We start from the raw sequence: 12,053 nt of genomic DNA on the forward strand, positions 1-12,053 counted from the left end.
CACGCCTTTAATCCCAGCACTTGGGAAGCAGAGGCAGGCGGATTTCTGAGTTCGAGGCCAGCCTGGTCTACAGAGTGAGTTCCAGGACAGCCAGGACTACACAGAGAAACCCTGTCTTGAAAAAACAAAAAACAAACAAACAAAAAAACCCAAACCACAAAGCTCATGTAAAAAATGATCACAGTTTGGGGACATTAAGATTATATTATTATAATTTTACTACATTTTTTCCTCTTTATTTTCATGGGAATGGAATTTTAACCACAGCAAGGCCTTGGTAAGCTAGAATAAGCTACTGACAGTTGTGTCAAGAGCCTCTGGTGGGAATCCTTACTTCTAGAAATCTTACTAGGTATGGGACATCTTTCTCAAATGAACTATGTGAACTTTCCTGTATGATAGCCTGTTGACTGAGTCTTTAAATGTCTCCCCTGTGATTACCTACACTTTATCATGGAATATGGTGGCACATACTTATAATCCTAATTCTTGGCAATGGGAAGCAGGAAGATTAAGCATTTAAGTTCATCTTTGGTTATATAGTAAGTGTGGTAGTTTAAATATGCTTGGCCCATGGGAAGTGGCACTATTAGGAGGTGTGGCATTATTGGAGTAGGTGTGGCCTTGTTAGAAGAAGTGTGTCACTGTGGGGAATTGGCTTTGAGGTCTCTATGCTCAAGCTCTGCCCAGTGCAATGAACACCTCCTCCAGGTTGCTTGCAGAAGACATAATCTCGTCCTGGGGTGCCTTTGGATCAAGATGAGGTCTCAACTCCTCCCAACACCATGGCTGCCTGCACTCTGCCATGATTCCTGCCGATGATAATGGACTGAACCTCTGAAACTATAAGCTTAAATGAAATATTTGCCTTTATAAGAGTTACCTTGCTTATGGTGTCTATTCACAGCAGTGTAAACCCTAAAGACAGTAAGTTTCAGGCTACTTGACACCCTGTCTCAATGGAAACAAAAATAGTACAGGCTTACAAATCTTAGATATTTGCTTTTCTTTAATCACTGAGTCTTATGCAACAGGAGTTTGCTTATTATACTTCCAAACCACTTGGGGATGTCGCTCAGTGGTAGAGAACTTGACCCGCATGCATAAAGTCTTAGTTCCAGGTTCAATCTCTAGTAGTGGCAAAGCCAAAACAAAATAGAACAAAATCTATCCTTTCCAAATCAATCAATCAACCAACCAACCAACCAACCAACCAACAACAACTCTTCCTACCCAAAGTGATAATGCTAGGTAGACCCAATCATTCATTCAGTGAATATAGACTATGGACCTGACACTGCTATTGATCTGAGAATAAGAGTTAATAAAGGATAATAAGGAAAGACAGATCATATGTTTAAAAATATACCCAAAAGCCAAGCTCTGGTAGCTATGGAAACAAACTCACAAACAATTCTGGTGGCAGTGCTGATCGTAACTAGGTCAGCAAAGGCGATGTTTTAACAAGGGTGCTCAGGACTGAAAGTTGCACTAGAGGGCAAATTGAGGTGCAGAACCATGTGATGAGAAAGCGACCACCAGGTGAAGAGCTAGAGAAAGACAGTTTCACCCAGAGAAGGAGGAAAAAGAAAAGCCAGGAACAAGATCCAAAAAAATGAAATGAAGGAATAAAGGAAAGGAGGGAGGGAGGGAGGGAGGGAGGGAGGGAGGGATGGAGGGAGGGAGGGAAGGAAGGAAGGAAGGAAAGAAGGAAAGAAAGAAGAAAGGAGGGAAAGAAGGAAGGAAGGAAAGAAGGAAGGAAGGAAGGAAGGAAGGAAGGAAGAAAGAAAGAAAGAAAGAAAGAAAGAAAGAAAGAAAGAAAGAAAAGAAAGAAAGAGAAAGCAAGCAAGCAAGCTCACCAATGAATGTGGGAGAACACGAATGAGCTCAGGAGGTGCTGGGGCCCAGGGACTTGAGAGGCTTTGAAATGCAGATTTATAAGGATGATTTCTATTTAGAGAGTTGCTATTTTAAACAATTATTGACACTTAGTGATTCGTGTTTAAAGGCAATTTTTAGGCTATGTAATTAGATTTTTTTAGAATTATGCTCTAATTAACATACAAAGCAATGGACTTTATTATGGGATTTTCATACATGTGTGTCATTGTACTTTGTACTAATTCATCCCCCACCCTATAGTCCTGTGCTATGCCTTCTTTCACTGGCCTCTTCTCTGTCCTCAAATGCTCCCCTTCTGTTTTCATGTCACTGTCTTCTTGTTCCCTACCGAGTGGATTATTTTACCTGTCTGTGAAGAAAGAACTAGAAGATTAGAAAAGATGTTGTCCCAGCAGCCCAAGCAAGCTTTGGGTTCGAGTAGAAGCTACAGGTTGGGATTGGATTCAGGAAATATTTTGGTAGTAGATAAAAATGAGACGGGTTATTAGAAATTGAAAGTACTGGTGGTCCTGTTTTAATGACTCTTCAGACAAACTTCACAGACTGCTAAAAGTAATCTCTAATGGGAAAAACAGGGTTAGGGCAAAACCACTCAAAATCTATCAATGGACTTTGCAATTAGAGCAGTCAGACTGTAACAGTGTTTTTTTGTTTTTTTTTTTTAAAACCTCTAGTGACATGTCTACCCTGTGGCACAGCCAGTTAATCTTTTGGAAATCTTTAAACCCAGAGTCAGCTTCCTTCTCCAAGACAACCATTTACATCTAACTGAGACAGTTTTCAATAAACTTGTCAAAAGTGATCTGGAACAGAGGCTTTCCGTCTGTTTGATGTTAAATGGTGACATTATTTAACACTTACACCTTGGTATTATTTTCACCTGTGCCCCAGCTTTGACAGATGGCTTAACATTGTTGGTGGGGGGTGGGCAGATATTTAAACCACTCAACTGGCCTAAATGAAGTCTATGTATAAATTTCTTGATTTTATGCTTAGGGTCTTCATACATTGCTAAAAGCTTCTGGTGTGAAAGTTAGTTATTGGTTACTTCAAACTGTTATCCTAGAAAACTAGCATGTGAACCAGAACCATTTCTTTGTTATACCAAGCATCATTCCCCATTGCTTAAGTAATTACCAACGGACATAAACTATAGCAAACAGGATACATTAAAAAAAAAGACTCTGGAGTTTTTTTTTAAAGTATAGGAGTGACATGGTCTGATTTGTGCTTCGGGGAGGTGATTCTGACTGCAGAAAGGACAGAGGAAAGGTTAGTGGAAACAACTGGTCATGAGGGATCACGGTAATAGTCCAAACAAGAGCTTATTGTGGCTCACACTGGGCTAAAAGCAGAGATAGTGTGAAACGACTGGATTCACTTTGGGTGCATTTTGTATGTAGAGATGATAGCATTTCCTGAGGGATTGGATATGGAGACTAGGGGAAAGAGATGAAGGCAAAAGATTAAGAAACAGTGACAGAAAATGACCCCTAGGATTTTGACCTGAGTGACCAAATGACGCACAAACATTCACAGTGTAGGAAGGTCAACCTCTCGGATTCTTGAGAATTTGAAGGTGAGACAGAGGAGGAAATAGGAATGAGAATTAGTCAGTGATATAGGAGATAAAGAAGAAGACTCTGGGTTTCTGGAAACTAGAGGAGAAAATAGTATCTGAAGAAAGGAGTAATAAACTGTATCAGTCACTGATGGTCTTACTTAGGGTTTCCATTTCTATGAAGACAGACCATGACCAAAGCAACTCTTATAAAAGACAATGTTTAATTGAGGCTGACTTAAAGTTTCAGAGGTTCAGTCCATTATCATCAAAGTGGGAACATGCAGCATCCAGGCAGGCATGGCATAGGAGGAGCTGATAGTTCTACGTGTTGTTCTGAGGCAAACAGAAGATTGGCTCCCACTTGGCAAAGAGGAGGGTTTCAAAGCCCACTTCCACAGTGACACACTTTCTCCAAAAAGGCTATACCCAGTTCAATAAAGCCACACCTCCTTATAGTGCCACTCCCTGGGCCAATCATATTCACACCACCACAGTGATACAAGATGAGGTAAGGGTGGAAGGTTGGCCTTTGCATCTATCAAGTTGGAAGTTGTTCATCATCTTTGTGAAGACTCATTTTGGTAGAATGCTGGAGAAGAATATGGAGAAAGAAACTATAGGCAACTGCTTTAAGAAGGTTTTTGTTGTGGAGGACAATATAGACTGACACCAATTCTAGAAGAGAATGTGAGATTTTATTAAACTAAGATGCGTGATAATGGAATACAGTAGATGGGAGAAATGGATGTGTACACAAAGAGACAACAGTGGTGTAGGGGACATGGCTTAGTTTATAATGTGCCTGTTATGAAAGCATGAAGACTTGAATTTGGATCCCTAGAGAACAAGGAAAAAAATCTAAATGTGATAGCATGCACTTATAATCCCATCACAGGAGCATGGAGACTGGCAAGTCTAGCCAATTGGAGAGCCCAAGGTTCAGTGAGATATTATGCCTCAAAAAAGATAAGGCGGAGAACAACTACAAAAGACACTCAATGTCAACCTCTGGCCTCCACATGTGCACACACACACACACACACACACACACACGAACACACCCCACATATACACACACCACATACACATACCAAACACACCACACACACACACACACACACACACACACATACACACCGGGGACACACACACACACACACACACACACATACACACACACAACATACACATTATTAAAAAGAACATTCATATGACATAAGCTATTTCAATTGGAGAGATGAAACCAAATAGCCTTTGGCTGAGCAATTAAATTTATCAGGACATATTTCAGGACAGCTAACATAATTTAGCCTTGCACTGCTCCCAGTGTTTTCAACATCTCTCCCACATCACCACACATTGTTCTTTTGTTCATTTGGGAGAACTGGACTCAATTTTTACCTGGTTGCTCAAAGTCAACTGTTGAATAGCAGTAGACATCAGGTACAGAAGAAATGAAGACCATCCCTCCTCAATTCTGGGCCTTACAGACTTCTGGAATTAATTTTTGGTAAGAGAATATGCTTTTGAAAGGATTTGGAGTCCTGCAAATGTAGATGATCAAAGGAGTTCGTATATCTAGGCACAGATGTAGTGGTGAACTTATTGGTACCCAGAATTTGATGAAGCTTGGGCGAAGTGCCCTTAAGTCAGTGATTCTTGTGCTTTATCATACAAACCTCAAAACCCTTAGAGATTGTGACTTTAGAGGGCTGAGGTGAAGACTGAATATTTCTCATCCTCTCTTAGGGGGTACTGATAATACTGGGCCACATGTTGCAAAACACTGACAAAAGGAAGGAACCAATCCTTTGATGATGGAAAACTTCTTAGAAAATGTATATGACTGCAGGCCATCAGTGGGAAGAACAAAAGGGCCTTTTCCTGTTTCTTTGGATGACATCTGAAGATAAATTGATCATATGATGATCTACCTTGATTGCTAGCAAAATGATAAAGAACACATCAATTCTGTTACCCACCATCCCAAAGAAATGTTGATTTTTAGTAATATAGTCTTAACAAGTACCCAAATTTTGCCAAATAAACCTGAGGAAAGTTTAAATGACAGTAGGTTACTTTTGTACTATGAATTTAGAGTCTATGGCTCCTACATCATTTATGAAGGAGAGAAGTGGGGCACAGGTGGTTTTCATTTCCTATCATAAAATATGATAGATTAGTAATTAACATTCCAAAACATAGCCAGTCTTTATCCTCTGGGAAACCATCACTAAGTTAATAGCATCAGGATCTATCCATCTGATGAAGAGGCTTTACTGTGCCTCCCTGTTGGCTGACATTCTTTGGTTTAATTTTTAGATTCAGCCAGGCCCAACGGTGGTATTAGTCTCCCTGGAGGTTTGCACAGATGAACAGTTTTCATGCAGACACTTTGTAGTTGGTTGGAGTTATCTTGTTGTAAATCGGAAATATGTTTTGGTTAAACACATATTTCTTTTTAAATGCCTATAATATATTTAGAGAAGTAGAATGTCTAGACTTCAGAGTGCTTTGCTGCATCCTATATCATAAACAGTTTTAAACTTTGCTAGATTTTGCCAAGTTATCACAGGACATGTTGAGTTGATTTACATCCATAATCATGAGAATAATCAGGTCCTATCTTTCTCCTAATACTAGCTGTTTCTGTTTGTTCAAAGTTAGGCCAATCTAAATGTTGAAAATATTTTAATTTGTACTGCACCAACAACCAGCGAACGTAGGTTAAATAAGATGTTTTGTTGACTCAACATTTCTTTCTCTGATTTGCCTTTTCTCATTGCATGCTGAGTTTTCTGTTGTTTTGTTTGCCCATTCTTCATGATTTGTAGTTCTTTTTACACAAGCACACTCACACGCGCGTGCACACACACATACACAAACCATGGGCACACACGTATGCATGGATGGCTGCATGCACGCACATGTACACACCAGCAACAATTATGAACAGGTGATCAGGTACCACCTTTCAGTTGGTATTTTCAGTTAGTATTAAATTTCTTTCAGCTTATCTTGTAACTTGTGGTTTGGGGCACACATATTCACTGTGTTTCACTTGGGAAAATGTTTTTTTTTTTTTTATTACTTCTGAGCACCATGTTAGGCTTAGATCATTCCCACCTCAACATACATATTGAAATATATTTTCTGTATACACATCTCTATATATTCTTTGATTAGTTTAATGGCATACTTTATGATTACATCTTTAGCCTTATATTTCCTTTCATATAAAGTATGACAAACAAATTAATGTGGGGAAGTTAAGAAAGTTTTAGACACATCAGTATGTTTGTTACAGGAGAGATGTCTATCTGAGCTGAAGATGTAAACTTGTGGGTTGAAGTTATATTAAAAGATTTTTTTAAAAACTCTGAACTAGGAATGATAGAAGAAAGATACTACAGAATCAAAGGAGAATACAGAACCACTGAGTTTCCAGAGAAATGTGGAGGTTTAGAGATTGAGCAGAGATGATTGGGAAGAAAGAATTAACAAAGTCAGAAAACCCAGAGGGACTAGTACTATGGAGGCCAAGAGGAGAATGTTTAAAGAGTTAAATGAAGTGGCCACCTCTGCTTTGTGACTCTAAGAGGACAGAGCTATGTCACTGTAGCATTGAAGAGAAATTAAATGACCTTGTGACTAACCATTGACAAGTTCAAGAAACCCTGCAGCAGAGAGGACCGAAGAATGGGAATGGAGGTTGAGGATGTGCTGTTGGACATGGTCATACTCGAATGATAGGAAAGGTATGGTGGAAAGGGAGACATTAAAGCAGGAGAGAAGGGGGAGACAGATTCACTGTCTACAAACCTTAAGCTTGATTCTTTTCTCGCTGAACAGACAATTGTCTCAAAAATCATCACTTGATGTATCTAAAATTTCCTCTGACTTGAACACAATGTAAGACAATTTTCAAATAACTTCTATGGCCCCTTATTTGTTTTATTGGTAAATTGTTTTATTTTATTTTTGGCAACTATGTTTTTAATTCTGTAAGAACTGTATCTTCTTCTCTTTTGAATTCCTTTGCCTATCAGAATAATTTTGTCCTATGGATGCAGTACTCTCTTGGACATCGCTTAAGACACTAATTCAAATTTTAAACTGTAGCTGCTCCTTTTCATGTTAGCTTTCTCCTTAGATGTTAGTTGCTTTGGCTTATCATCCTAGTGTGTCCATTTCCCAATGTCATTGATGGTTACTCAAGAGAATGACTGAGTACTACAGGAGAGTTCTGCTTATCAAGTATAGACAGGAGGTTGACTGAAGTCTGAATACTCAGTAGTTCAGGATTTAGGAAATCATCTTACTAGATATATTAGAGGATGTAACTGTAGCACTAACATGCTCTTTGTTACCATATCTTATATCAACTCCCAAATTACCTGGGCATTCACCTTCTCTCTTTCCAACCACTGGGACCACTGTAGGTTCCCTTTCTGTGCATGAGAAAAGCTTTATTTAGAAAGTCGTTGTTGCTGGGTGTAGCCAGAGGTGACCACTATAAGCAAGACTGTACAAAGCTGGAGACGGGCCAGCCTGGTTTGGCAGACTTTCGGCTCGATTAGCTGCATTTTGCATCATGACTCACTCTAGCTCCAGGCTGCTGCCAACTTGGAGCCTTTCCTCGGGCTCCATTTAGAAGATTCATGATCATTTAGTCAAAATCTGTCCCCTCATTTCTGGGTTAGCAGAATGGGAGTTCCAGAACTCTAGTCCTGCTTCCGGGAGGTCGCTAGCATGGTGATGTGACATATAGACTAGAAAGCCAGGCTGTCTGGCTTGGGCAAACTGCTTATACTCATTGTGACTCTGCTTACTCCATTTTTAAAACTTAGATAATCATAATAGTTGCCTTGTTGAATTATTTTAGTGGATTAATACATGTAAATTCATTAATGTAAATACATGTATTACATTAATACTAACTGGCTGTCTATGTCTTAATATTCTACTCTTGAGATTCTTTCTAGTACTCTCTGGATTATTTGTTTTCTTTCTATATTTCTTTTGAAAACTATTTTTAAAAAAAATATCAACATTCTAAGTTCCTGATCTACCAATATTTGGAACTGCATCTTCTATTTATTTAACAATTGTTAGAAACTTTAGAATGCAGGTGTGCTGCTACATGCTTGTACTCCCAAAAGTTGGGAGACTAAGGAGAGAGAGAGAGAGAGAGAGAGAGAGACAGACAGACAGACAGACAGACAGACACAGAGAGAGACAGAGAGAATCTGAGCCTGAAAGCGTGAGACCATCCTGAGAAACAGTGAAAATTTGTCTCACACAAAACGAAATAAGCCAAAAGCTGCAGCATTCATCTAAAAGAACACTCTTACTTTCAAACTAGGCAAAGAAATAGAACTTGCTCAGGATGGAATGTATGTATAAAGAGATGTCACACAATAAGGCTGAATTGAGTAAAGGTCTCTTCTTTCCATGAGTTCTACAAATATGGAAATGACTGCTCCATGGCCTATGCACCCAGGCCTTAAGCACTGTTTTGACTGTGTGGTTCTTAACAGTTCCCTTCCTAAAACAATACCATGCCTCTTTTTACTGAAATCTAATCCTTCCCCCTGCCCCTCAAACTCATCCTCTCACACTCACTTCCTTGCTATGTTTTATTGTTAATGCCATTTTGATTTTTTAAAATTTGTTTTTCTTTAAAATGTTTCATACAGGTTTATATTATATGTTACACACCTTCCCTTTCCCATACCCCCATCCTCTCTTTTCTTTTGCCTCCTAGATGTCTTCTTCATTCCTCTAGACAATTTTACTTCTGTTTTCTTTTTATGTATATGCACATGATTTTATCTAATGATATAAAGCCTAAGAACCACAAATGAGGAAAAACACATGGCATTTGTCTGAGACTGGTTTCATTCGGTTACTCTGATTATCTTCACTTGATGAATTTTCCTGCAAGCGATGTAATTTTTCTAGTGTACTCAACCTCTGGCTCTCAGCTGGACCCTTTCCATTGGCCTTTAATCACACTAAAATCTATCCCTTTAATTAAAAGAAGAACTAATGAAACCCCTACACATTCTGTTCTATTTCTCCTCCCTCTCTCTCTCTCCTTCAAACTCCTGCAGAGCTCTATGTGACCAGTACCTGCTCTTCCTCTCATCTTTCATCATCCCCATTTCCTCTTCCATTGGCTTTATTACTCTAGCACAAACCTCTCACTAAAGTAATGTCTGACCCCTAGGCTTCTAAATCCAGCAAACCCTTTCCAGTCATAGGAACCTTCTGTGTCTTAGCACTATTTGGAAGTCTGGCTCTAGGATATTGACATCCTTTAGTTTTGCATCTTTGATTGGAGTGTGTGTGTGTGTGTGTGTGTGTGTGTGTGTGTGTGTGTGTAAAATCCCACAGTGATGTCTATGATCCAGACATTTGTCCTGGTAGCATTCTCAGCACTTCTTCAAAAGAATATTCTCGAAGAAGAGCTTTATCTTTCTTTCCAAACACAATACTCTTCAGTGAGCCATGGTTCAGGGAAAAAGACACAGTCACTCACTGACTGATGCAATCCTTGAATCCAGGGGGTTAGCCTTGATACCCTTTCTTCCTTATATGCAACTAAGTAGCAAGGCTGTTGATTTTATTGTGTAGAAAGCTATCTCTCAATGCCATTGACATCACTCTGTTACCTCGTTATCGCCACACACAGCTAACATTGTGTCTTCCCTAAATCATGAGAACAACCCTCTGTTTATTTCTAGTCACTACCTTAATCCTTTTGTCTCCCTGTGGCCGGACAGAAGTTTTCAAAATGCACATCTGTCTGGGTGTGGTAATACACATCTTTAATCCTAGCACTCAGTAGAAAGAAGCCAGCTTGGCCTATATAGCCTGTTAGGGTCACACACAGAGACCCTGTCTAAGAAAAAAAGCACACATCTGATAATGATCCCTGCAACTCCTTAACATATATTTCTCTACAACCTATCAAGAGATTCTTAGTATTCAATGTAGCCTTTAAATGCTGTTCACTTTGGGTTATGCCTTCATTCCCAGCTAATTATTTTAAAATATTTTACATTTTGATATTATAATACATCATTTCACCTTCCTTCTTTCTCTTCTCCCTCCTTCTCTCTCTCTCTCTCTCTCTCTCTCTCTCTCTCTCTCTCTCTCTCTCTCTCTCTGTCTCTTTCTAGTGAAATCTAATCCTTCCACCTGCCCTTCAGTCTCATCCTCTCATACTGACTTCCTTTTTATTTTTTATTGTTAATGACACCTTAGAAAAAGAGAAAATAGCTGTGTGTGTGTACACTCACACTCACACATATGGGATATATATATATATATATATATATATATATATATATATATTCACCAATTAAGTCAGGACTCCTTACCACAGGTTTTCTTAGTACAGGCCACTGATTCATCACCTTTGCAGTTGTACACTTACTCATGTAAACACTTTGATAATTCATCCCTCTTCTCATATCTCATTCATCCCCTAAGAAGTATTCACTGAGTCCTTACTATATACCAGGAATTATTTTATAAGCTGCGAGAAACTCCAACCAAATATGCAACATGGCCGAAGAGAATGTCACAGTGAACTACAGTGTGGATGAACAGAACTGAGAACAAGACACACTGCTACTCTGGATAGGAGAAATAGAGAGAAGTAACTGAGCAATGGTTTGAGGAATTGTGGAAGTGAGGCATGGGGTGCCTGGACTGTGAGCATTGAGGGCCAGCAAGTTGGAATACAAAACAACAAGAGTAGTAAGAGGTGACAATAGAGGTATGGAAGTTTCTCAGAAAACCTGAAGGTAGAACTACCATATGACGAAGCTAGACCACTTCTGGACATGTACCTGAAGGACCCTAAGTTAACATATGACACAGACAATTACAAATCCACCACAATAGCCAAGATACAGAAACAGCTCAAGTGTTCACCAGTGGATGACTAGATAAAGAAAATATGGTAAACATACACAATGGAATTTTACATAGACATAAAGAAAAATAAAATCATAAATAAGATAATAATAAAATCTTTTGCAAGAAAATAAATGAAACTGGAGATCTCTGTGTTAAGTGAAATAAGCCAGATTTAAAATGACAAATACTGCATGTTTTTTCTTATATACAGAACCTAGATTTAAAATTATGTATGTGTGTGTGAATGTGTATGTTTATGAATATATGTGTTTCTCTCTTCTGTGCTGTGTGTATATAAATATGTCTGTTTTATTATGTGGTGTGTATATATAAATATGTGTGTTACTTTCTGGAGTGTGTGTGTGATTGCAGAAAGTAACACACATATTTATATATACACACCATATATATATATACATATATATATATGTATATATGCATATAACATACTGAGAGATAGCAGAAACTTTAAAAGATGAGGCCTAGTGAAAAGAGGTTCAGTCACTGAAGGTGTGCCCTTGAAAGGGACATTAAGTCCTTTCACTTTCTTTCTATTTCCTTTTTTTGGTTCTTTGGTCACCACAGGGCAAGAACCTTCCTTTTTGACCTGTGTTCCCTACCCATGAGGTTTTGTTCCACCAGACTGAAACCTCCA

This window comes from Arvicanthis niloticus, chromosome X, assembly GCF_011762505.2.
Source record: "Arvicanthis niloticus isolate mArvNil1 chromosome X, mArvNil1.pat.X, whole genome shotgun sequence".
NCBI lineage: Eukaryota > Metazoa > Chordata > Mammalia > Rodentia > Muridae > Arvicanthis > Arvicanthis niloticus.